General features: G+C 39.9%; 1 long non-coding RNA gene across 1 annotated transcript in view; it reads right to left on the bottom strand.

Annotated features, from left to right (window-relative positions):
- LOC309636701 overlaps nt 1-26,792 on the bottom strand; it is a 76,040-nt gene extending 49,248 nt beyond the window's left edge. The window contains exon 1 of the long non-coding RNA XR_014250149.1: nt 1,910-26,792. This is a non-coding gene — a long non-coding RNA (uncharacterized lncRNA). The remainder of the gene's footprint in view (nt 1-1,909) is intronic.

Here is a 26,792-nt window from a genome sequence, read left to right as displayed (position 1 = left end):
ATAAACCTTCTGGTTTCAAAAATTTTCCCATTTTTATTGAATCCCTTTGGGGATTGTGCTCCCAGAGTGCCTTAAGCAATCTCCTGTGGCTATGCATGTACCTTCCTCTGCTTTGATGGAAAAAGTTTGAGACACACTGCCCTAAATTATTCCAGGATTAGAAGAGACTAGATATTTTTTAAGGAAGAATCTGTGTTAGTGTGTAAAGGGACAAGTCAGGGCACTCCAAAGTCTTGATCCTAATTGGACATTGACTTACTACTGTAAAATAACTTTTTCTTTTTTCCTGCTTTAGGAATCATTGTGCTTCCAAAATTCTGTACATCTGTGCTGATGAATAATTAGCAGGAGGTGAGAGAAGATTTTTACCTCAATAGTAGACATAGAGAGAAGGAAGACTTTTTTTATTCATTGAAGTCGTCATAAGATCTCTTTTTCGCAAATGAGCTAAGAGATAGTGGATAGTAGAGAGATGGTAGGCCTTTCAGGCAGGGCGAGGCAAACCATGACGTTCTCTGTGGAGAGAACTCGGATGTCAGCGGGCCAGGCAGAGGAGGCCCTGGTAGACCTGAAGCACCCACCCTGGGTGGCCGGGAGCACAGATCTCTGTGGACAACGTGGGTGGCGGGCATGTGGCCCTCTCTTCCTCTTGCTGCCACTCAACCTGAGGTCTTGTTGGGAAGACAGTGACAGAACTTTCTGGCCATCGGCTAGTTGATCCCACACTTCCTGAGCTGGGCACGGGGAGCCTGGGGCAGGAGGCGTGGAGTCTCGGGACCACGCTGAGCTTTCTGGCACCACCCTCGAGAATGTGGGAAACTTGGGTTCTTTCTGTTCCTTCCCAGAATGGACTCTAGTGGTTCCATCAGCCCCTCCCGCCCTGTGCACCCCGCTTGCCTTCCTTGGTGTCCTTGCTGACCTGGGCGACCCCACTGCTCCCAGCAGGGGAGGTGGCCTGGTCTGCCTTCCTCCAATTTCCACCCACCTGTCTGCCTAACCTGGCCTTAGGCTGAGCATTTATTTAAGAATAAAATCGTGGTGGTGGTCAAAAAAAAAAAGAAATTTTTTTTTTTGCCTCAGTACAGTGGAGGCAAGAAAACTGCCTATTTGGAAGAACCCAGGGTTGTGGCATGACAGGGCATGGCAAGATGTGGCCTGTCATTGGTCAGGGTCGGGAAAGAGATGACAAAGATGAGTCAAGATGATCAACCTACGGAGAAGACTGACTTACTGAAAGAGAGGAACAAGTGAGAACAAGTGCCTGTTTGTTCAAACCAATTATTCAAGACAAATGACATGGTTTGGGGCAGAATATGACGTAGTAGTACCTGCGTCTCAATTTCTTCATTTATAAGATAGGATAACACCACCTTTCAGGGCCTTGTGGTTTAAAGAGATAATTTAAATCATGTGGGATAGTGTCTGGTATTAAGCAGGACCTCCATAAATGGAAGCTACTGTTATTATCATTGATATTTACTTGTATGAAACCTATGTTGGCTTATATGTGGTAAAATAAACCCAAGGGTTTAATGGTACATGTAGAAAAAGTGTGAAAACTCTCAGGAAGATACCAGCTATGAGCCACCAGGAGGGCTCTGTAAAATCCCATGCAATAGGGAATAGTCACTTGCCAAGTCTGGCGTGGCCCAGTCTGCAGCCACAAGTAAACTGGAAGATGTTTCCTTCTCCTTTTTTCCTCTCAGATGCTCAGTCCTCCAAGTGGCTTCCAACATTCACCTCCACTGAACCTCAGTGATAGACATGTTCTTTCTTAAAATTTCCAAAAATCTAAGAATAGTTTTATCTACAAAGAAAGTCTCCCTTTTAACAAAGATACCTACCTATCAGGTTATATAACCCCTGTGAACTCCTTGCTGAGAAGGGTGTGAAATTTTTAATGGCTCACCTGTGCTTTGCCTTTGCTTTCTGTTGCAGGTCATTATGCCACTCTCTTGATATTTCCTCCTGGTCACAAAGATGGCCTTGAAAGCCCAGGCTTGTGGGCACAACATTCGTAGACCAGTACTTGTCAAACTTCCAGTGTATATAATGATTACATGGGCTCCAGTTAAAATGCAGACTGTGACTCAGCATGTCTGGGGTAGGACCTGAGAGTCTAAAATTCTAACAAGCACCCAGGTTCCGCTGAAGCTGCTGGTCTGCAGAGTACACTTTGAAGAGCAAGGCGCTAGACCAGAAGGCAGGGTGAGCCATGTTTCTGGCTCATTGGCTGCTTCCTCATTTTTTGAATTTTAGGTCATCTGTGAGCAGTTCAGCAAAGCCCCTCCATCACCTTCCCGAGTCCTACCTAGCCCTACTGCTTAATCAGTATTTAAAGACCCAGCTTTAATTAAAAAAGGTGCAGCTAACTCACGCTGCAGGGATTTCTGGATTCACACTGGGTGGATTTTGCTAATTGGTAAGGTCTGCCCTTATACCTGTTTACTGGGAAAATGACATGCATATTTTATGAAAGCACATTGAACTATGTATCTGTGATTACAGAAGATTAAGAAGAAAGTCAGTTCCAAAGAAAATTCTGTTTGTTAGCTGCCAAGAATTTAGCTGACTCACTTCTTCATTCTTTTTCTCTTTCTTTTGGAAAAACTTGCCCAGCCAACCACAAAATGGCTCTGGGAGACTCAGGTCCCAGCAGGATAAGGAGACAAGTATTCTCCTCTTTACAAAAATGCCCTTTCTTTCAAAGGTATTTATTTGAAATCTCTCTTTGCTATTTTCACATCAACTCTGAAGTTATTTTCCAGCAGAGTGTATATACATTTTAATCAGCATTATCTCAAGAGGAAATTCTATACTCTAATTAATGGCTCAAGGATTGTGTTAAGTATAACAATTGCCTGACAGTCATAGTTTTGTGTTAACTGTATGACTGCTGTTTGTGCTTCGTTTATTCAAAAGTCATGTTATTATCATCTCCAGATAATCAACATTTACTTCCAGCATTCAGAGCATAAGCAAGGTGGTGCCATACTGGCCAGCAATTTTGTTTAACGTGCCTCATTGCAGCATCTCAGCCCTCAGTGCGAAGAGGTCGTGCCTACTTGGTATTACTCTGTGTGGTGGAGATTAAGATGATGACAGGTTGCACTTTGTGATGTTTTAGGAAAATGCAACAAATTAAAGGGAAATCATGAGGTGCTCAATATATCTACAAAACACAATTCTTTCCCCTGTCTTTGTTCTTATTCTTCCTATATTTCAGCTTCACATGAGAGAAATCACCTCTGGCTTGTAGTGAACACTACATGAAGAAAGAATATTGAAGCATAAAACATCTGAAGGCAGCATTGTTTACTGGTGCTGTGTCAACCCACAGAGAAGCCCAAGGCAGAAGGAGAAGTCAATAATACTTATACTGTCTTTATTTAAAATGTTGGTATTTTATTCCCTGTTATAAGGGTTTTTGTATTAATTTTAATTTTAAAGATATCACATTAAAATATTATCTATCTTTATTAGTTTTTTTAACACCCCCTTAAATTTTGTGCCCAAGATTAGAAACTTACCTTAGTCTTGGCCCTGTCATTAGAGAGGTGATAATCTATTTAACAAAGAAAAGAAGACCACTTACAAAGAAAAGGCTGAGTTGATGTCACTGCGTATTGAGCAAAAGGAAAAAAAAATGACAGGTTGGGTTTTCATGAATTGGAAATCAAAGCTAATAAGGTGCAGATGTTTAGCTGATTTTTGAAGCTGAAGGGAGCAGAGGAGATGCTGTGAGCTTTCTCAGAAGGCTCTTCTGTGTCAACTTAAAATCATCTCATAAAAGAGACGCCTTTGTTGCAATTAGACTTTATTAGTTTATCTGGGTTTTCTTTCTTTTAATAGGTCCTTTATATAGTAATTCGCAACTTGTACCAAAGCTGACTTTTAATGCACATGATTTAGAGGCTGAGAACCAACTGAGGTGGATACAGGAGGTAGCCATTCTCCCAAATGCCAGGCAATAGGATTGCTGTGATCTTACTTTCAAACCAAAGACTTCATCCTGGCAGTTGTAGCCTCCTTTTTCATTTTCATCTTGAGATAGTCCTTGGCACAAGCTTAGTTAGGAAGCTGGCTTTGATGGATAAACCACAGACTTCTAACTCACAGTTCATGTGATACTGGACAAATTAACCTCTAAGGTCACTATGTCTGTCTTCTCTTATGTTAAGAGGCATGAGTAATGTGTGACTGACATACATACCTTATCAGGTTTTTTCCAAAACAATTCATGTGAAGTTGCTTTGTAAATTATGCATTGCCATATTTATTGTCATGGGATGACCGTGAAGTCACTGAGACGTACATAGAAAACACTCATCCAGATTTATCCATAGGTAGTAAGTTGTAATTAAGGAACACATAGTTGCAATAAAAGTACAAAAATTTTAAATACCATCTCTCACCACCTCCTCTCTCTATTTAGTCAGTAGAGATACAGATGGATCCAACCAAGTATAGTCAATCTATACCTAATCAGTTCAGTGACCAAGCCACCTCCACCCCACTACCCTTATGTGGATTATTGCAGTGGCCTCCACCTGGTCCACCTGGCTCTGCTCTTGATGTACACACCCCATGTCCCCTCACCCCAACCCCCACTCCTACTTACAATTTCTTCTCAGCTTAGCAGCCAGAAGAATGATTTTTAAATGTAAGTCAAAACACATCATTCTTCTGCTCAAAACCTACCAATGATTTACCAACTCACTCAGCATAAAAGCCACATTTCTTACAAGGCCTATAGGACTTTCCAGAATCTTGTCTCTCATCACTTCTCCACATTGATCTTCCATCATCTCCCACTTGTTTCCTACATTCCTGCCGCATTGGCCTCCTCTCTGTTCTTTGTTTCCCTTGGGTCAATTCCTTAAGTTCTCAGTTCCTTGGTTTCCTAGTCTTTAAAATGGGCATAATAATAGTAAGAACTTCAGAGGATCATTGTTAGGATTAAATTAGTTAAAATATCTAGAACAATGTTTACACACAGTATTTAAAATATTCAGTATTATATTATTATCATAATTTTCATTACCTTTATCTGATTTTTTCAGAGTCTATAACGATTTGACTCCAGAACTGACAATAACCTCCGAAAGGGTCATATTACCTTGTTGCTTATTCATATGTAGCATCTTTGAGTCCCCACTGCAGATAAATAAAACTCAGAAAATTCAAATACTATAAAGTTTTCCTGGCCCTTGCTACTATGTCTTATGTGCTCACAGTTTTCCCTGAATTCTCCTTTCTTTATTCTTTGGGGAAAGTTAGGGTTTGTTTGTTTGTTTTCTATTTTCTCTTGTGTTCTTTCTTTCCATTTCAGTTTAATGCCATATTCCATTTTGCCTTCATATTTATAATCCAATTTCTCCCAAATTTCACGCCCTGCCTTCCACCCTTAGTCTTCAATTCTTTCTTCAAATTCACTCTGCCTTCTTACTCTCTCACATGGGAGCAAGGGTGTATTTATTTAAACTCTCTGGAAATCCTATATTTTGGTAGGAAAAGACTGGTTTTCTGGCAGTGGTAAAGATAGAGTAATTCCTTGAAGGAATGCATGATGGTGCCAGATTGTAATCTGATAAATGGAACTTGAATACAAGGTAAAGATGTGGTCACAAGGAAAACAAAGACTCACTCACTGGTCCAGGGTACTGGGTCAGAATAAGTCCACCAGCTAGGCTGACTTGATTATAAGTTTCAAACCACAACTCCATTGGTCCTTATGTTTTCTGTGCCTGGGAGGGAGACTGGAGTTAGGTAGGGACTAAGCCTACAGGTAGCATTAAAGCATCCCAAAGTGTGGGATAGGTAGGACTGGGGAAGGTAGTGAGTGCTAGTAGGGACAAGGTGGTGAAACTGAACAGGACCCTGTGGGACCTGCCCAGGGACAGATCCCCCTATGTTCCCCACCTCCTATTTGTAAAAAACTTCAGCTTCTTGGCCTTCCAAAGGACAGATTTAATCAGAGAAGTGAAAAAATACAGAAACAAAAGAATAAAGTCAAGAAAGACAAAATAATAATAGTTTAGCCACAAAACAAATTCAAGGACATAAGTTCATCCTCAGAGTCTATAGGTAATATCCTGAGCCATATCCATAATTTGTTTTGCAGATGCTAAAACCCCTGCCAGGTGGAAGAAGCTAATGGCATAATGACCATGAGCACACAGCACTCAGACCACCTGGATCCTGAGGACTGAGTATGCTGACCCCGGTAACATCACCCCGTTACCTCACCACCAACCAATCAGAGACTTGTGCATGAACTGATCAGGCTGCCTGCAACCCACACCCCTGAACTTACCTTTAAGACTCCTTCTCTGAAAGCATCAGGGAGTTCGGGCATTTTGAGCATACGCTGCCCATTCTCCTTGCTCGGTACCTTGCAATAAATGCTATACTTTCCTTCACCACAACCTGGTGTCAGTAGATTGGCTTTGCTGCATGTTGGGCAAATGGACCTGAGCTTGGTTCAATAACAGTGGGAGCGGTAGGCCAATACGTTCACTCATTAGCCTTTTCTTGTTTTAATAGGAAGGACAGAGCTATCTTATTCAATTTATATTTTGTGAAAGAGTTTAAGCTTAATAATTTTAATACCTAAGTCTGCATTCACTTTTTAAAAGCACAGTTAAATGGAAAATAGCCTCCTCAGTGGCTCATATCTATAAGAATCCAAATGGTTTGGATCAAAGTACTTTTACCAAAGCACCAGCAACAGCCTGTATGAATAAAATTATAAGGACAGAAAGAGCAATTCAGAGGAAAGAGCATAGCTTGGGGATAGGTCTTAGAAATTCAAATAAAGTGAGAGGGAAAATTGTGGTATTTAAGGAACCAATCTTCTTCTTCTGTTCACTGAGCCAGGCTTCAGTTTTCTTGTTCCAACAATGGACATAGTAATTACCTCAAGAAATGCTATAGGAATTAGAGGAGATAATATAGGGAATGTCTTCACTGTAATGTCCAGCACATGGATGAGTGCCTATATTAGTTTTCTATTGATATGTAACAAATAACCAAAAACTTAGTGTCTTAAAATCACAGACATTTATTATCTCACAATTCTGTCAATCAGAAGTCCAGGCACTGCGTGGCTGATTTCTCTGCTCAGGGTCTCACCAAGCTAAAAATCAAGGTGTTGGCTAAGCTGCATTGCCCTCTAGAGACCTGACTGGAAAAGAATTCCTTTTCAAGCTCATTCAAGTTGTTCGCAGAATTCGGATCCTAGTTAGCTTCATCTGGAAACTGTTCTCAGACCTAGAGGCCACTCTTAAGGATGAGGATCACATGGTCCCTTTCATATTCAAAGCCCAAAACGGAGAATATCCCTCACATCGAATCTCTCTCATACTTTCAAGCTCTGTGACTTCAGAGAGAGCTCACCTGATTAGATCAGGACCTCTAAAATAATCTCCACTTTGGTTACCTCAAAGCCAACTGAGTAGTAACCTAATCACGGGAGTAATATCCCATCATTGTCACAGATCCACCCACACTCAAGGGAAAGAGATTATACAGGCAGGTATGAGGGAGGGGGTGGGTGTAGGCAGCCATCTTAAGATTCTGCCTACAGCAGTGTCCATTAAATGATTATTGTTTTTTGTTACTGAGGTATAAATTAAGTAGACTCCCTAGGTAGGAACAATACTTCTAGTCAATAAGAATTCCATATTGTATGGTGAGGTATTCCATAGAGGTAAAACATGTGTATAACAGATTCTCATAGGTAAGGATGCCTGGAAAATTTAAGGGGATTAGCACTTCTTAACTTAGAGGTCTGAGAGGTGACTTAATGCTGACCCAACAACCAACCATATGTGAAATCATACTTGGCTTCAAATCCACTCTGGGCAAGAAAGCAGAAAACATAAACTAGAGCACACAGTTATTATCTGGAGCACGCTGGAGGGGAAGATAAAGCTAGGTGTAAAGACTGTAAAACTAAATTTAGTTGGCAAGGGGGCTGTTCAGTCTCTGTGTCTGGAAATCTTCTAAACTAAGGCAAATGATCCTATATTTGAGGTGCTTTAGGTAAGGTGCTCCCTGAAACCAAGAGGCAGGCTAAATGTTGTATTCATTCCTTCCAGCCCTAGGACTCTGCACCTAAGGGGGCAACACTCCTATTGAATCAGTGCTTTCCCCAGGATCCATCCCAGCATTGAATTGTGTCTGTGAGAAAGAATGCTGTTAAATCAGGATTCCTTGATTAAGACTAGTTAATGTAAACACTGAAAAGCCCAAGTACTATTAATACAGCTTTTGGCAGCAATAACAGAAAGAAGAAAGAGCTGTAATAGAATAACAAGAAAAATAAATTCTGATCCTCCTTTCCCCGTCCACCCCTCATATCCCATTTGGTGATATGAGGGTCAGAATTGAGCAGGACCTGGATGTTTTGCTCTCACATGTCATTGTTGTACTGAGCCCTTCCAGGCATGTGCAGAGCTCATGCTCAGGAGATTAACTTTCCAAAGCCAAAATGCTTGACCAACTTGAAATCTGTGGAATTTATTGTTATTTTCATCATTGAACCATGAAAAGTAAATTCCACAAATAGATTTCTAATACCCTCTCCCATCAGGAAATATCTCTAACTTCTTAAAGTGTCCAAGAGTTAAAGAGAGCTGGGAGACATATCATTATGTTAGTCTATTTACAAATATTCTTTTTCTTTTTTATATCTGGGATTTTCTACATCTGGGATTTTTTACTTGAGAAAGAGGAATTGTTGTTCTGATTACTGTCAGTGTCTCTGGATAATGTGGTTTTATCACCAGAAGCCTTGAATACTTTTCTTTTTAACTTGATAGCAAAGAGAAGTATAGTTTCCTTTGACATAACTTGGACAAAAAAAAAAAATCCATAAACTAGTAGAACAAGAAGACACTGGATAAAATGAACAATTATGTTTTGGGTTTTTTTTTTTTTTTCTTTTTTCAGGAAGACAAAAAATCTAATTTGATCCTCCTGAGAACTTTTATTATTTGGAAAATGAATGGCAACTCTTGATGAACATTGAGAATCATCTTGAAAGGGAACTTTTTATAGTCATTTCATAAATAAGGTGATTGCAGAAGACAAAAGCATATATATTTTTTTAAATTGAAGTATAATTGACATATTAGTTTCAGGAATACAATATAATGATTCAATATTTGCATATACTGCATAACAATCACCAAAATAAGTGTAGTTAACACTCATCACCATACACAGTTACAAATTTTTTTATCTTGTGATGAGAACTTTTACAATTAAATATCTTAGCAACTTTCAAATATGCAATACAGTATTATTAACTATAGTCACTGTACTGTACTTATTTATTTTGTAACTGGAAGGTTGAACATTTTGACCCCTTTCACCTATTTTGCTCATCCCCCAACCCCCTGCCTCTGGCAGCCACCAATCTGTTCTCTGTGTCTATGAGTTTGTTTGTTTGTTTTTACATTCCACATATAAGTGAGATTTTATGTTTCTCTACGTTCTTGATTTTAATGAGGTACATGATTTTCTCCTACCGTTGAAAATTCAAGTATCTGGTCTTGAATTTCAACAAGCATTTATAACTTGTTGATCTACTTCTGGAGCTAAAGTAGTATTCTAACAAACATTGTCCCTGCCTTTAAGTAACTGATTAAAGGGTTAAAGAAAATGGAACATTAATGTGGACATGATAGTCAGTAAGAATTTGTGAACACTGAGGAAAATGCTCTAGATAAATGATCCAACAACAAAAGAAGGATTATGAATATACCTCAGACTAATGATTGACTGGGTATTCTGGGAATACATTTTTGGGGACAGTGGGTTCCAAAGGAAAACTAACACTGGTTAAACATCTACAGCATGTAAAATCTCTTTTACTTAGACCGTCTCACTTAATGGAAAGATGGTGGAGAGAAGGAATGTTTATTGAGAGTCAGTGATGTACAGACACATTGAGAGGCACTGTCCAGGTACCATCTCAGGTGTCACCAATTTCTCACAATGAGCCTGTAAGTATTGGTTTTACAGATAATCTCCCAGAGCCTCAAAGTCTTTGACTTATTGGCTCTGATTACTATTGCTGTATAAGAATTTGCCCAGGGCTTCCCTGGTGGCGCAGTGGTTGAGAATCTGCCTGCCAATGCAGGGGATAAGGGTTCGAGCCCTGGTCTGGGAAGATCCCACATGACGCGGAGGGACTAGGCCCGTGAGTCACAATTACTGAGCCTGCGCGTCTGGAGCCTGTGCTCTGCAACGAGAGGCCGCGATAGTGAAAGGCCCACGCACCGCAATGAAGAGTGGCCCCCACTTGCCGCAACTAGAGAAAGCCCTTGCATAGAAACGAAGACCCAACACAGCCATAAATAAATAAATAAAAATTAAAAAAAAAAAGAATTTGCCCAAATTTAGGAGTTTAAAACAACTTTTCTCTCTCTCTCCAGATTTGTTGGTCGGGAATTTGGAAAGAAATTGGTTGGCCAATTCTCAGTCTCTCAGGTGGTAGCAGCCAGAAGGCAGTGGGGCTTCAGTCCTTTGGCTTCAGTCCTGGACTTCCCAGGTGGCTCACCTGTATGACTGGCACAGGCTACTGGCTATCAGCTGGGAGCTCAGAGAGGACCGTTGACAAGAACACCTATATATAGCCTCTCTAAGCATGGTGGTCTCAATATAACTAGACTTCTTCCACGATGACTGGCTTCCCCCAAAATAAATGTTCCACAGGACTAGGTAGAAGCTACATGGACTTTTCTGACTAGCCTCGAGAAACACTAGCATCACTTATGCCATATTCTGTTGTTTGAAGCAATCAGAAGCCCACCAAGACTCCAGAGAAGGGGACATAAACCCTACTTCTTAATGAAACAAATGTCAAAATATGTGAGGGCCATGTTTTAAAATTGCCATACTTGTTCAGAAACAGCCAGTAAGAGCCCACTAAAATTAATTATAAACAATAAAACCTCTGAGTGCAACTCGGGGTGTATAGTGAAAGGGTTTTTAAGTTTGCAACTAATAGAAATTTAATGCTAGTAAGGGTGAGACTAAAAGAGGTTATAGGTTTGTGAACCAGATCACAGGAAAAGCAGGATGAATCTGGCTCTAGTCAAGAGTGGTACCCAGTACCAATGTGGAAGCTTTATCCTTAAACTGCGTCTGTGTCTCTGTGCATGCTGGCTGTTTGTCATGCTCTGTAGACCACTATCTTCACAATACTCCTGGCACCAGCCAGAAGGAAGGGACTCCTGCTCCTTGGCTCAAATTTGAAATACTTTAGAGAATGATTCAGGAACCCAGTTTTTGTCACATATACACACCTGTTCAATCCCTATGGCAGGTCCTATTTGAGTCATGTGGTTAGAACAATCATTACTAGAAGACTGAGAGGTGGATGGAATGGGAAGAAAATTTTCACTGTATAGGAATCAAGAGAGTTTACAGTAATTAGTGGTCTACCAAATTATTTTGCTGAGAACTGCTTTGGGAAACTTCTGTAAACCTTGCACAGAAAGGAATCAGTCTTCAGTTCTCAGTAAACCTTTTGTTGTCCAGAGAATCCCTGGAAAAACTCAGTGAGAGGCTGATTTAGCTGGTAGAGTAACAGCCAGAAGGGAGAGCTGATGCACAGCCTTCACTGCCTTCATCTACAAATCGCCTATCAGGTATTTTCACTTGATTATCTCATTTATCCACACATCAGCTAAGCTCTATAGGGCAGGTTTTATCTTCACTTTTCAGATAAGAAACCTGAGACCCAGGGATTTTAAATGACTTAATCCCAGTCACACAGGGAATGAATGCTAGAGCTAGGATTTAAACTCAGATTCCCCCTCCTAGTCCAGTACACATTCCATGTTGCCACAGATTCTCCTGATGTACAACTTCAGACTCTTTGATGGCACAATAGATGGAAAACGTCTCCTCTACTGGAGGGTCCAACCACTCAACTATTTAATCTTGGAGTAGCTGCCAGTTGGATCAATTATTGGCCTCTATAGACTAGATCAAACCTGCCATTTTTATGGATGTAATTTATTAAAATAAATTTCTCTTGCCAAGATTATCCTTCTTAAATATGTAGACACTGTCTACAGCTTCCCATCACACACATGCTAGAGTCCACCTCCCTTAGCAAGGTTTACAAAGCCCTTTATCATCTGATTATAACCCACTGTCAAGCTTGTTCTCTTATGCTCACCTCGCCCTCTTCAATAGGCCAATCACACAATCTAACTCTCAAAGAAAACTCAAGGCTTTCTCTATATACCCTGTCAACTTCCTCAGCTCTACCACCTAGGAAAAAGGCCTCGTTATAAGTTAAGAATTGAATGGACTTCCAGGACAAACACTGGACATCAATCTTTCAGAGAGGTCTTCTAGTAGGGAAAGTAAGAATTTTACTATTACAACTGAGGGCAATGCTTTCTTGGCTCTTGTGGATTGCCTTACCTTCTCATTTATTTTTTTGTTCACATTTGACTAAGGTGGTAGGATGCCTGCTGCCCAGAATGGACACCTGAAAGGCCTAATAGGACCAGAAGAGAATCTAGGAGAGAAGGCATGGAGAACATATCTTAAGCCAGATTTTTCTAGGTCTCAGAGAAACATAAATAAATACACATTTCTTTCTCCATTCTTTTGCCTTTTCTTTTCTCACAATAAGAGTGGTAAGATTCAGAGGACCAAGATCAGGGTATAAGCCTGAAGGGAAGAGGCTGAGTTGAGGTCATTCTGTCCTATTCTAGTTATATACTCTGCTAAAGGGTCAAAAGGAGTCCCATAGATGTTTGCAAACAGAAGAGCTCAAGAGGTTTGGAAACCACAGAGGGTAGTGAGGGCCAGTGTAGAACTAGAAATACAACAGGTTTTCATTTTTGAAGGTCCTATGTGCATAAATGGAAAATACAGAAGCAGTTGGATGTTTTAAAAAAGAAAGTGTAGCAAAGAAATATTCAGCAGCTTGGATTCATGGAGTGTTTATGATTCCAGACACCCAGTGCTTCGGTGGGGGTCCCAGAATATATTCCAAATCTGATATGTGTGTGACTCATAAATGTTTATTGGATATATGAATCAACAAATATCAAATAAATAAAATGCATTAGCTTCAACTTCTTTTGCCTGGTTCCCAAGGAAACCAGATTTGGTCAACTGGTTCCATGTCAAGGTGAGGAAATGGCCTTGGGCAGACTTCACAAGATATCTGTAGCTCCTGAAGTCAGATGTGGTTGGCTCAGGGCCACTTTGTAGTTTCTTAGATCCTTGGCTAAAAATGAAACCAAGACGTCCTGAAAACTTTCTGTGCCCAAATTAAGAAAAAAGCTCTAAAAGACACTTCATTTGCTTGTGAAAACACCATGAAAAGAATATATAACCACTTTTGCTTCCACAGGTTGTATAAAAACATAGGCTATATATTGTTTTCCTTTTGAAAGATTTCTTAAGAATCAAATGATTGAAAAGTGATTGATGGCAACTTTGATATAAACATAAGTGTCATTGAGGATTTCTTAAACTCAAGTGATTTTATAAAAATTTCAGTCCATGAATCTATAAGAGTTTTGGTTTGGTTAACATAGCCACACTAATCATCTGCCAAACTATGAAGTATGAAGTTTTTCTTTGGTGTTCCAAATCTCCCTTTTCTGCAACCCACTTTCCTTCTTATTTCCCTCCTTTATTACTGCAGGCCCATCCTCCACTGGGAAGAAACTGTTCCAATTAAACTCACACACAGAAATGATGATAATCATGATGATGATGACAATGGTGACACCTACTATTTATTTAGTGCTAACCATTGACATGTTATTTCCTCAAAACTTATGAGCCAGGTCAGGCTTTACCTGCACTATTTCATTTAATCCTCTCTACCCTATGAGATCAATATTCTTTTTTCCATTTTACAGGTGATAAAACTGACACTACCAAATGGAAATGACTTGTAAAAAGTCCCACAGCTGGTGAGTGGTAGAGCTGAAATTCAGTCTCCCATTTATATGATTTCTGAGTCCATTTCCTTTATTATTCTAATGAAAGTAATAATGAACTGCTAAATCCACTTGTTACCTGTCCTTGCAATTCTTTCATTTTAAAAGAGAACCAGCCGTAGAAAGTGGTGCTTAATAGAAAGTTAAGAATTAGAATTGGTGTGGCTCCTAGCATGAGTAATTGGCTAGTGCAGAAAATATTTTCAAATTGCTGAGAAAGTACTATCCAGAATCTCCCAAATCACAAATCACACCACATAGAGAAATTTTCTGCACTTTGTGACTGAAATGGGGATTAAGAGACCCAAATGATAACACCAGTTATGCTATTACCTAGATCCAGGCTTTAAGTGTCTCAGCTGTAAAATGAAGAAGGGAGACTAGATCACCTACAGGGATTGTTTCAGCCCCAACACCCCATTTTTGAAGGCTTGATTGCATATTGAATGTATATAGGGAACCGATCTTAGGGTTATTTGGTAGTACTAAAATCCTTGTTTCTTTTCCTTTCAGAACTCTAGTTTCTCAGCCTTATATAAGTCTTCTCTGAGGTGAAAGGTATCCTGTAAAACACAGTGAAGGCAATTCTTCAGTGAATGTCATTACAAATTACAGTCCTGAAACTAATTCATCTCGCAACCGACTTTCCTAGGAATTGGTAGTGAAGACTTACTGTGGTTTCCAGCCCCTTTCATCTTCAAAGCTCTTACTAAAACATCTAATTAATCTTCAAAATGTCACTAATGTAGGCACAATCCAAGTGCTTCCCTTGCATTCCTGTCATATCTCCATGTCAATCATATTCTTGGAATGATGGCATCAGAGGATACCAGAGAGATTTTTTAGTTGAAAATCACATCTGGTGCTTGAGTCTCATAAATATTAATTCTTACAAAGTGCTCATACAGTGTAGTGGATAATTTGGGGATGTTTTCTCAGCACAAGGACCAAGAATTTCCCCCTCTGTCTATAAGTTGTCATCCAAACCAAGTAGAGCCCCAAGTAGCTAGGTGAGTACAACATGACTCCTTACCTAGTTGATGTTGATTGGACTTAGGTTGAACATCTCCAGCAAGCTGGACCAGACTACCCTCCTCCATAACAAAGAATGGGCATGAAGCTACTACAACCTCAGTCTGGACTGGTTTCTTGAATGGAGTTGATAATCTTGAAAGTGATAGTACATCTACCTTCCTCTGTGAGCCAATCTGCAAAAGTAGAAAAAATGAAGCAGGTGTGCAATAAGGAATAGAGATGTAATACAGAGAGAAGAGTACTCCCTGAATTTCCCCTTGGTTTTTCATTTACCGGTTACAACTCTTGGCCGAACCTCTGAATTTGTGTCAAATTAGTATCTTCACTTGTATCTCCAGCCTATGCTTGAAAAACTCTAGTAACAGATGAGTCACTAGATTTTTTCCTACCACCTCTCACAACTTCTTGTTCTTTCCTTCTGAAACTCTTTGGGTCCAGAGTATGACTTTTGTTTATCTTCCTCCAGTTAGAGTGAGGTAGAAGAAGAGATAGGGGGAAAGGAACTGATTATTTCTCTCTATTTCCGCTGGCTTCTTTTGAATTCATATTTCGCTGATAGAACATTGTTTCTTGTCTCTTTTCCAGGAAGACTGTCGCAGAATTATATCTATTCTCTGCAGTATTGTAATAGGAAATATAACAACATAAACCCACAGCCTAACTGATTTTCAGGTAGGCATAAAAGTAGAAAGAATATAAATTTTAAAATAGCAATGAATGCTAATGTTTTCTCACATTTCTAAATTTATGCTTTGGCCTTTCTACTTAATTGACTCAATCCTTTATGTTTTTAGGTTGTGCCCCACTGTGTCTTAAAATCGTGGACTGTCAGACTAAATCAAAAGAAGAACATTACTTAAAGTGTGTGCAACTATAAATAATCCCTTTCTGAGTCCCCTGTCTGATGCAACTTGGAAATGGCTATCAATAAAGCCTGAAGAATGGGTCTGCAATTGATAGCACTGACACTTTAATGGAGTCTGGAAATTTAGAACTTAACCCATGGTTAGGTGTTGAAATGTCCTTTTGCCTGACCTGAAGTGAATTGTTCCCTCCATCCCTGCTTTACTACCTTGACGCCCACCCTATCTCTAAAGGTGGCCTAGGAGACTAGGTCTGGGTGGTACCACTGTAGGAAGGGACTGGGTAGCATGTAAATAAAGAATGTCAGGAAAAGTAGGGGATCTGTGGAGGGAAGCATTAAAGAAAAGAGGCCTCTGGAGCCAAATTGAAATTCAATCTCTGTCATGGTTGTGCCCTGCCCTGGAGCATGGGGATGGGCATCAGAGCTTTGCTGTTTCCTACATCTGTCTGAGATGGTCATCTTGTACCAGGCAATAGAGGCCCGAGCCCACTCATGTGGAGAGTGAAATTCTCCTTAAAAAGACACAGGGTAAGAAATTTATCTATAAACCCCCCTCAGAATATACTCACTAGCTGATTTGGCATTATGACATTTCATTCACTTGCTCAGCTCATCAAAAACATTTTTCTACAATGAGCACCTACTATGGGCACTATTGGCATATTATTTATATAACTGTCTCATAGTAGTTCTTAAAGTGTGGTTCCTGCATCAGCAGCATTCCCATTGTCTGGAATTTGTTAGAAATGCAAATTATTGGGGCCCACCTAGGAAATTTTGGGTTTGGGGTTGAGTAATCTGTGTTTCAACCAGCCCTTCAGGTGACCTTGCTGTCCACTGAAGTTGGAGAACCACTGCACTGCTCTAGAGACCATCAGTTTTAGGCAGGAAATCTATTTAATCCAGTCCCTTGAAATGATATGCTTCCTCCTTAGCAGTTCAATGATGAACTATACTTTTAGCTTCAGGCAAAAGTTAAAATCAATAAATTGATTCAGTCTTTATTTAAAATTTAGATAATTTATTCACCATAAAAATTTTGCCTTAGTTTTGATTTTTAAAAATATTTGTCTTGGGGACTTCCCTAGAGGTCCAGTGGTTAAGACTTTGCACTTCCCCTGAAGGGGGTGCGGGTTTGATCCCTGGTCAGGAAACTAAGATCCTGCATGCCACGAGGCACAGCCAAAAAAAAAAAAAAAAAAAAAAAGGCTAACATAGCTGGATGTATGAATAAAGGCTCCTTGGTATCTTAAAAAAAATTTTAAAAATAAAAATATTTGTCTTAATTACTGAGTTTTATTGGTGACCCCCTAAATTTTGTCCCTGGAGTGAATGACTCACTTGCATACCCTAGTTCTGGCCCTGGAGAAGATTTTCACATCCAGGAGAGAGAACAGACCTTCAGAGCAGTCAACTTAATGCTACCTGGATTGTGGAGGAGAGCAGGACAGTCATTCTGGAAGTGGGCTTGGGGGCCTCACACCTCAGCTGCACAGCAGAGGACCTTGTACACACAAACTTAAGAAGGCTGTCACTGCAGGTGGTCAGGGTGGAAATTTTGTAGAATTGCAAGCTTGGGAGATTTCTTTTTTTCCAAACACCACTTTTTTCTGTTTGATTCAACTAATCACCAAGTGTTGTCATGTTTCTTTTGTCTTTTGTTGTTGTTGCTGTTGGAGTATAGTTGCTTTACAACGTTGTGTTAGTTTCTACTGTACAGCAAATTGAATCAGCTATATGTATATATATATATCCCCTCTTTTTTGGATTTCCTTCCCATTTAGGTCACCGCAGAGCACTGAGTACAGTTCCCTGTGCTATACAGTAGGTTCTCATTAGTTATCTATTTTATACATAGTATCAATAGGGTACGTATGTCAATCCCCATCTCCCAGTTCATCCCATCCCCCTTCCCCCTTGGTATCCATATGTTTGTTCTCTATGTCTGTGTCTCTATTTCTGCTTTGGAAATAAGATCATCTATACCATTTTTTTAGATTCCACATATATGCATTAGTATATGATATTTGTTTTTCTCTTTCTGACTTACTTAACTCTGTATGACAGACTCTAGGTCCACCCACATCTCTACAAATGACCCAATTTTGTTCCTTTTAATGACTGAGTAATATTCCATTGTATATATGTACCACATCTTCTTTATCCATTCTTCTGTTGATGGACATTTAGATTGCTTCCATGACCTGGCTATTGTAAATAGTGCTGCAATGAACATTGGAGTGCATGTGTCTTTTTGAATTATGATTTTCTCTGTGTATATGCCCAGGAGTGGGATTGCTGGGTCATATGGTAGCTACAGTAATCAAGACAGTTTGGTACTGGCACAAAAACAGAAATGTAGATCAATGGAACAGGATAGAAAACCCAGAGATAAACACACACACATATGGTCACCTAATTTATGACAAAGGAGGCAAGAATATACAATGGAGAAAAGACAGCCTATTCAATAAATAGTGCTGGGAAAACTGGACAGCTACATGTAAAAGAATGAAATTAGAACACTGCCTAACACCATATACAAAAATAAACTCAAAATGGATTAAAGACCTAAATGTAAGGCCAGGCACTATAAAACTCTTAGAGGAAAACATAGGCAGAACATTCTTTGACATAAATTGCAGCAAGATCTTTTTTTGACCCACCTCCTAGAGTAATGAAAATAAAAACAAAAATAAATAAATGGGACCTAATTAAATCCAAAATCTTTTGCAGAGCAAAGGAAACCATAAACAAGATGAAACGACAACCCTCAGAATGGGAGAAGCAAATGACATTTGCAAGTGTCGTTGCAAAACAACATTTGCAAATGAAGCAACTGACAGGGATTAATCTCCAAAATATAAAAACAGCTCCTGCAGCGCAATATCAAAAAAACAAACAACCCAATCAAAACTGTGTGGAAAACCTAAATAGACATTTCTCCAAAGAAGACATACAGATGGTCAAGAGGCACATGAAAAGATGCTCAACATCACTAATTATTAGAGAAATGCAAATACAAACTGCAATGAGGTATCACCTCACACTGGTCAGAATGGCCACCATCAAAAAATCTACAAACAATAAATACTGGATAGGGTGTGGAGAAAAGGGAACCCTCTTGCACTCTTGGTGGGAATGTATTCAATAAATTGATACAACAGCTATGGAAAACAATATGGAGGTTCCTTGGGAGATGATATTTTTTTAATCTCAGGGATTTAAACAATACTTTCAAATATGGTCATAACATCCTTCACACTTCCCTGCTTATGAACACAGTTTCAGCCAGAGGTGACTGCTAATTTATTTGCTTCTGAGTGAACCCATGCTAATCAGGATGAACTAACTTGATTTAATGTGTCATGTGTGCCTATAGTTATTTTCCATTTTCTTCTGCAGTTATGTCTGATTAATCACTGAACTGTGACAAGAGGGAAGTAATTCATGTTGTGGGCCTGGAACTCATATCCACCTGTACTTTTACCTACAAAAGAACAGAGTTGCCAGGGATAGGGCTTGACAGCCCAGTGCTCAGTAAGCCAACAACCTTCCTTCTGTCCTCTTTCTTTTCATTCGTTTTTTCATTCCAAACAGCAGGAGCAAAAAGAAGAATACAAAAGCCATGCATGTAAAAATCATAGTTTAATTAAATGAATTCAATGACTCTGTCTCAATAGGTTTTTATTTTGGAATAGATAAAGCAAGCTGTCAGTGCCCCCCTTTCCCAGCTAAACTCATCTGCAGGCCCCAAGGTCATGGAAGCTACTGGCTTATTCTAGAACAATTTCTGATCCAGACTGGCAGCAAATTTAGTAGGATCTGCCTCAGCAGCTATTGGAACAGTAAATATGGTGGTGCTCCTCCCAGATCCCTTCTTTAAATCTGATTCACTCAGTCCCTGACTTCTGGGACTATCATCTGTTGACAGCTTCAGCTACATCTCTCACTGGAATCCTTAGTATCTGGGATCAGCTTTGTCCAAAGCTTTACCATTTACCCAGGAAGCATCCTGCAACCAAAAATATGTTAAGGTAGGGAGAAAAAGGCCTTCTTGGAACTCAATTTGGGACACTCTGAGACATCTCAGCTCCAAAGCTCTCAACAGAATCAGCCGAGGCCTCAGTTGCAAATCAGCAACTCTCCTTCTTCCCAATCCTGCCTTCCTCACTTCCTTAAAATTATGTTTCCTTAGAGTCCCCATCTTCCCTGCCCCCGACATCCCTGACCAACTATCCATCTCAGCGTCTCAGTATCTGTTGCCAGAGAACCCAATCCAAGTGTCAGAAGTGGTTCTGTAAATGGGATTACAGTCTGAAGACTGTAAGTAGGATTTTGGAGATAGATCATTCACTGGCTGACTGGCAATGAAGATTCCATCTCTAGTGGTAGGTGGAGAATGAATAGCCCCTGAAATGTTGTAACAGGGCAGTTGTTAAAATGCTCACTTGTGGTAACCTGGGATAAGATTTTGGTCTAAGAGGATTCATTGGCTTATATAATATTTCTAGTGCCGAAGGAAGATGAAGGAAATGATAGCCATAAGAAAGAACCATGGAGTTGAGTGTTAAGTACCAATAATTAATTGAAGAGATATAATAGGCTCAGGGTGATAAATCACCAATTCAAGACAGAATGTGAAGGCAAGAGAGAACTCTTTGGCAGCACTTAAGTTACTCCTGTGACTAGAGGAACAGACTCAAGATCAGGCCCAGGACTTAGTCATGAAAGTAGTGAGAATTAAGAGAAAATCAAACTCTCTACCACAACAGACTTCCTATGCCAAAATTAGGACTCCATCAGGGAAGGAGTGGGACCCTGAGACTTGGGACAGGGATATCTGTGTAGATTCATTTGAGAACTCCCAGATTTCTCTGAGTGTGCTGGGTATATAGAAGTGACCCACTCTTTCCTTAAAGATAATACAAAGACCTCAAATGAGGATGGTGTCTTACAAGGTTCACTTATACCCTCCCAGAAACCAGACATATAACAAGAGTCTAAAACTAAGCCTGTGCTGGGTCTGCTAAGGGAAGAGAGGAATTATACTCTGCAGGAGCTGTAGAATTTGGCCAATACATTCTGGTAGGAAGTGGAAAAAATATATGGAACTGGATCTTGAGGGTTCTCGGTCAAGGGAAATTAAATATAAGGCTGGCTAAGGGAGAGTTTATTGATATGAGTGTACTCTCACATAATATGGGACATAACACCCTAGCAAGGACCCTGCGAGTTGGTGCTAACATGCTCCTAAAATGTCCCTTGAAAACTTGGAAAAAGTGATAGCACACACTAAATGAAGTAGAAATGCCAGAACTGATACGGTTGACTATAAGTGAATAAAAGGCCCAGAGAGCATGCCTGAGTGGATTTACTGTGTAAAGCTGAAACACCCACTGGCCAGATAAATGCCTCAAACTGGTTCAGAGGACATTCCATTTATCTAGGCAAAATTCAATTTACTGAGTCTGAATAGACGGAGCCCTCTTTCCAGCAGGATGGTGTGAGACTGGAGAAGTGTTGTGTCTGTGAGGAGGGCCATGGTGAGATAGTCACTGGGCTAGGGCAAGGGGTGTGAACTTGTAAGGAATTGCATGCTCTGGGCAAGCAGTCAGAGTGGAGCACCACTGGATTTTTGCCTTGGGCACTGCTGGAAGCCATGTGGTAGAAGCAAGAAAAATACAACATGGCAGCATCCCAGAACCAAGAAGAAAAACTCCTTTGTCCTGCAGTATCCCTCCGTCACCCTCCACTGACAAAGTTTAACATCATGCTTGCTGCAAAGGAGAAATGCTTAAAGGGTCCTGCTCTATTATCACAGAGCAGATACTGTATGATAAAATCTATTGAAAAGCAATAAATTGATTGATGTCACAGCCCATCTTTTGATAACTCAGATTCCATATGTACCCTTCTACACACATTTGAACTTCCATACAACATTTAAACAACTCTGTATTTCAACCTAAAAAATACAGCTATACTTCTTAAAGGTGAAAAATTCTCACCCTTTTCCAAAAGTGAGGAGATGAACAGTTGCAACAGTCATTGTATTTATATCTGACTATATTAATAACTCCCAAATTCTACCTCGGTACCACTGAATATTCTGTAAATTTTAAAATTTAATGAGTAAAATTTAAAATTAACCCACAATAACTTGTATTAAAATAAAAAATGGGAAAAAGAGAGAGAAGAAACAGTTTGTACAAATAAACATACAAGCAAAGAGAAAATATGAAAGGTACTATAGTTCTTATTCCCCTAATTGGTTGAAAGGCTCTAGTTGATATTTAATTACATCTTTTTTTCACTATGAATTCTGTATTTTCTCCAACTTCAGAATCTCAGCTGGTTGGGCTTATTTACCTGGTGGAGTGGCCCAAACATTAGTTTATAGAGGGTCTAAGTTATCAATTGACCTGCCTGTTTTTGTTATTATAGTTTTTTGGGGTTTTTTTTGTTACTGTAGTTTTTGTTAACTTTTTCTATTGGACATGGAAGTAGTAAGAGGCACTCCAGAGAGTCCACTGGATTGAAAACAAAATCCTCCTTGATCTCATTGTGTAGGAACAACCCAATTTCCTCTTGGTATTCAGCATCAGTAACTCCAGCAATTAGAATAACTCCTTTTCTGCCTGTTTGTTCAGGTGGCTAAAGGAGCACAAAATGGCCAGGTAGAAGTTTCATCTTCCAATTCAATGGAAGCACCATTTTGTCCTCTGACGGAAGTATTCCCCTTTTTAGGTACTAAGACCTCCAAATTCACAGAGCTCAAAGTTTCTCAGATGAGAAGCAAAAATTCTGAAAGTAGGTTATTAAGCATAATAGTGAGAAGAGCCACCCCTACTCCTTGATTCCTAGAAGCACTTCTAGAATATGAGTCTATTAAAGTGAAGATGAATCTCTGTCCCCTTCATGATATAAAATGTAAAATATAATAAACTTGCTAACGGTTGACTGGTCACCCTGGGAAATGATGCTCAATATGGGGCTCACTTTTGGCTTTTAATGTTGGAAAATTAGACACTCAGCCGTGACTTTAGCCAAGGAGGTCTTGGTAAGGAGAAATCTGTTATTGAGTTCCTCTATCTTTGCATCAAGGCCATTTTGTTCAGTGGCCCATTGAACAAGCACTAATGTGTCTGGAAAGAGGCTGACATTTGTAGAGCATGGCATTTTTCCCACATTATTTTTAGAACCTCCTCTGGAGTGGACATCCTTTGTTGGGTATTCCCATGAAACATAAATATCTTCACAGTCTATGCCATTATGAGAGGTTCAGCCCTAGACTTCTTGTAACCAAGTTTCTAATCCTATTCCTTTCAAGCCCCTGACCGTCAAGTCAAACTTAGCAACTGTTCAAGAGTAGTGTGCATTCACACTTCTACTCATCTCTTACTCACTTCAGACACGGTGGGCCACCAAATGTACTGCTCAAAGTTCAGCCCACTGGGAAGATTTTCCTTCAGCGCTGTCCTTCAGAGCCATGCCTGAGTGAGGCTGTAGGGCTGCAGCTGTCCTCTTTTTGGTGGTACCATGATATCATACAGACCCATCTGGCTCGAGGTTTTTCTTCCTCAGTCAACTGGGTGTAAAGAATACCCCCAGAGGCCATACGCATTAATTAAGGTAGAGAAAGCAATGCAGTAAGAGTTGATGTTGAAGGAGTCTGAGTTACTTGCTTACTCCTACTTTCAAGACATGTTTGAGCTCAGTCTTTTACATGCCACGTATATTTCATGATGACATCTACCCTTATGACTAGGTAGGTCAGATAACCCACTTTATGAGGATAAGTTCAGATCCCTTGGTCACCTCATATTCCATGTTTAGGCATTCAGTTTCTACCAAGTCCGATAGTAAGTCAAAGGCTGTTTTTCAAAAGGAGAAAAGTTATCTGCAGAAGATAGCATGGATTTTCTCCAAAATTTTAGAGATCTTTATTGTGATTTTTCTACTGGTGCTTGTCAGAGGCTCCTCCATACAACATGCCTATTTGTTATGGTCACTTCAAGTATCATTGGATCTGTTGGATCAAAGACCAAGGATCAAGTAGTAGCTTGGCTTGTACTTTAGCCTAAACGTGCTGTAAACCTTCTCTTGCTCTGGTCCCCACTTGAAACTGGCAGCCTTACAAGTGACTCTGAGGATGGGTTGAAGTTGCACACTCAAATGTGGTATACACTGTCTTCCAAATCCAAAAAAGCCTACCAATCATCAGGTCTATTTTTCATGGTAAGTGGTGTGAGGTGAAAAAAACTCATCTTTCATCTCAGGATGAAATGAAATGCTGACACGCTGCATACCAGTGAACCACCAGAAACTTCACTGAGGCTTCAGGAAACTGAATTTTTATGGGATTTTTCTTCCATCCTCTACTTTGCACATCTTACTAGAGGATCTAGAGTACTTGCTAATTTCTATTCATCAGATCTAATGAGCTTTATGTCATCAATATAGAGGATCAGTGAATGTTTTCTGGAATAAGACACTCAAAATCTCTGCTGGCTGTATTATCTTCCAGAGCAGTACTGATGCAGCACTGATGTAGGATTGTAAAGGTATACAGCCTGCCTTGCCAGGTAAAAGCAAATATCATCTTGTGTTTCTTGTAAATTGATATGGAGATAAAGGCATTGGCCAGGTCACTAGCTGTATACCAAGTGCCGGAGTTCATTGAGTTTTTTTCAGTAGAGGTAATACCTCTGGAACAGCAGCAGCAATTGGAGTTACCATCTAATTAAGTTTATAATAGTTCCTGATCATTCTCCAAGACCTATCTGACTTTGTCACAGGCCTAACATGAGTCAAACACGAATGTGATAGGTGTCACCACCCCTGATATTTTCGAGTCTTTGATGGCAACTTTAATTTCTGAAATTTTCCTAGGAATGATGTATTGCTTCTAGCTTACAATCTTGGTAAGGATGGGATATTCCAGGGGCTTTCACTTCATCACTCCTGTCAAAATGACCCTCACCATATGGTCAGAGAGTGAATTTAGGGATTAAACTGAACCCTCTGTAAGTCAGATATGAACTAAGGTTCCATCTGTTATTTGATCACTATAATCCCCTACTTTGATTGTTGGACCATAGAGGCATTTTGAGTCCTCAGGAATTAGCGTCAGTTCAGGACTATTGTCTGATAACCCCTCAAAGATCAGGGGATCATTCCCCAGAGCACTCTCACTCTAATGAATAGCTGCAGGATTTTTTTACAGTAGGACTTGCAGCAATGGCATAGAGTCCCTCATCAAGTTTACTTGTCCTCTTCTTCAATCAAAAGACTATGGGTCTGTGACTTGACTATGGTCTGGAAACAGTGAAAGGCCATGATTAATCACTGCGATGACTCAAGTCAGGGTTTTGGCTCCAGATCAAGACTTTTTTCCTATGATATGAGTCAAGAAGTAAACTAATAGTTTATAGTCTATTTAATTCCTAGGCACACTATGATCAATTAGCTGAATTAGCTGAATATCCTTGTGGCTCAAAGCATTTTGATTATTAGTACATCTATGCTATACTTTATGGTAAGTATTTCCACCTTGTCTTTGTAGCTAAGGGCTGCACTTGGTCTAACACCCTTAGAATTTACTCTTGCACATCTTCCCCTCAGTTTCTACTCATAGTAATAGCAAAGTCTTGCAATTCTTTGGTATGCAAGCTATTTTCTCCTTGGTTATAGTGTGTCCTGGCCCCTAAGAATATGGTGGGATTTGACCAAGGATCTAATGGCAACAGATTATGGTTGTGGTGTGTTTTAAGGGGAATAAGAATCCATTTTCAAAGTTTCTGCCCAAGGTGAGGTTATCACAGGGTTTTTAAGCAAACGTAGGCTATTCTTCTCAGATATTGAAGAGGAAATTAATTCCCTTGGGAAATGAGGCTCAGCATGACATGGGGACTGATGATTATCAGCTTTATCTAGGTCCAACCAGTTGTCCCCATTCTAAGTTTCACGATCCCATTCTTTCCTAATCAATGTCCTAAATTTCACATGAGAAACTTGACGAGACTGAGAATTTAAACTATTGTTGTAATTCAGCCACCCACATAATTAAGTGTTGCATTTTATTTTCAGCTATAATAGCGCCGTAACTATAAGAAAAAGGAGATCCTTTCAAAGCTGTCATGGATGTGCTCAGACAATAACTTAAGCTGGAAGTCAAAGGAACTGAGCATGCCATTTTCTTTTTTGTAAATGCTGAAGTGCATTGAAAAAAAACCAGTTCTAAATCACAGTCCTTGTAGTCATCATTACTGCCATAAAAGTCAAGTGCAGCAACCATTTGAGATCCTAAGGCACCTGTTTCAGTTGGCACTTTATCAAAATCAAGCACAGGTTATAACTTGAGTAATTATAGTATCATTGTATGCCATTACTAGTATCCTATTTCCTGTTGTCAAGGAGCTCCACACTACACTTTAGCCTAAGGGCATGACCAATCCAATCCCCAAATCCCATCTTCGTGAGACTACTCCCTCTACCAATTCTTTATCAATCAGGTTCTAGTTAGGAGACAGAAACCACACAAGTAAAGTTTAATATAAAGCATTACTCATTTTAATAGAGGAGTGACTGTAAATATGGTAAAGAGAACTCTAAAGAATTCCCTAGGGCTGAGAAAGAATATCTAAAGAACAAACTTAGAAGGAAGGTCCCCTCTCCAAGGCTTACACCTTGCTGGAGGTTGAGGTGTGGTTTTTATCTACTGGATGGAGAAGTTCCCTGAGTTGCTCCAGTACCAGGTAAGCAGGAGACAACTCTCTGGGGTACCGAGGGATGATGCTGGGGATCAGCAAACAAAAGTCTAGAATAGGAGCCCACTCACTAGCAGAGCAGCATGAGGCCTGGGGTGCATGTTGTCCATATTGAGAGGTTCATGGAGA

This window comes from Balaenoptera physalus, assembly GCF_965194825.1.
Source record: "Balaenoptera physalus genome assembly, chromosome: 10".
Taxonomy (NCBI): Eukaryota; Metazoa; Chordata; class Mammalia; order Artiodactyla; family Balaenopteridae; genus Balaenoptera; species Balaenoptera physalus.
This window is presented reverse-complemented; position numbering and strand designations above follow the sequence as displayed.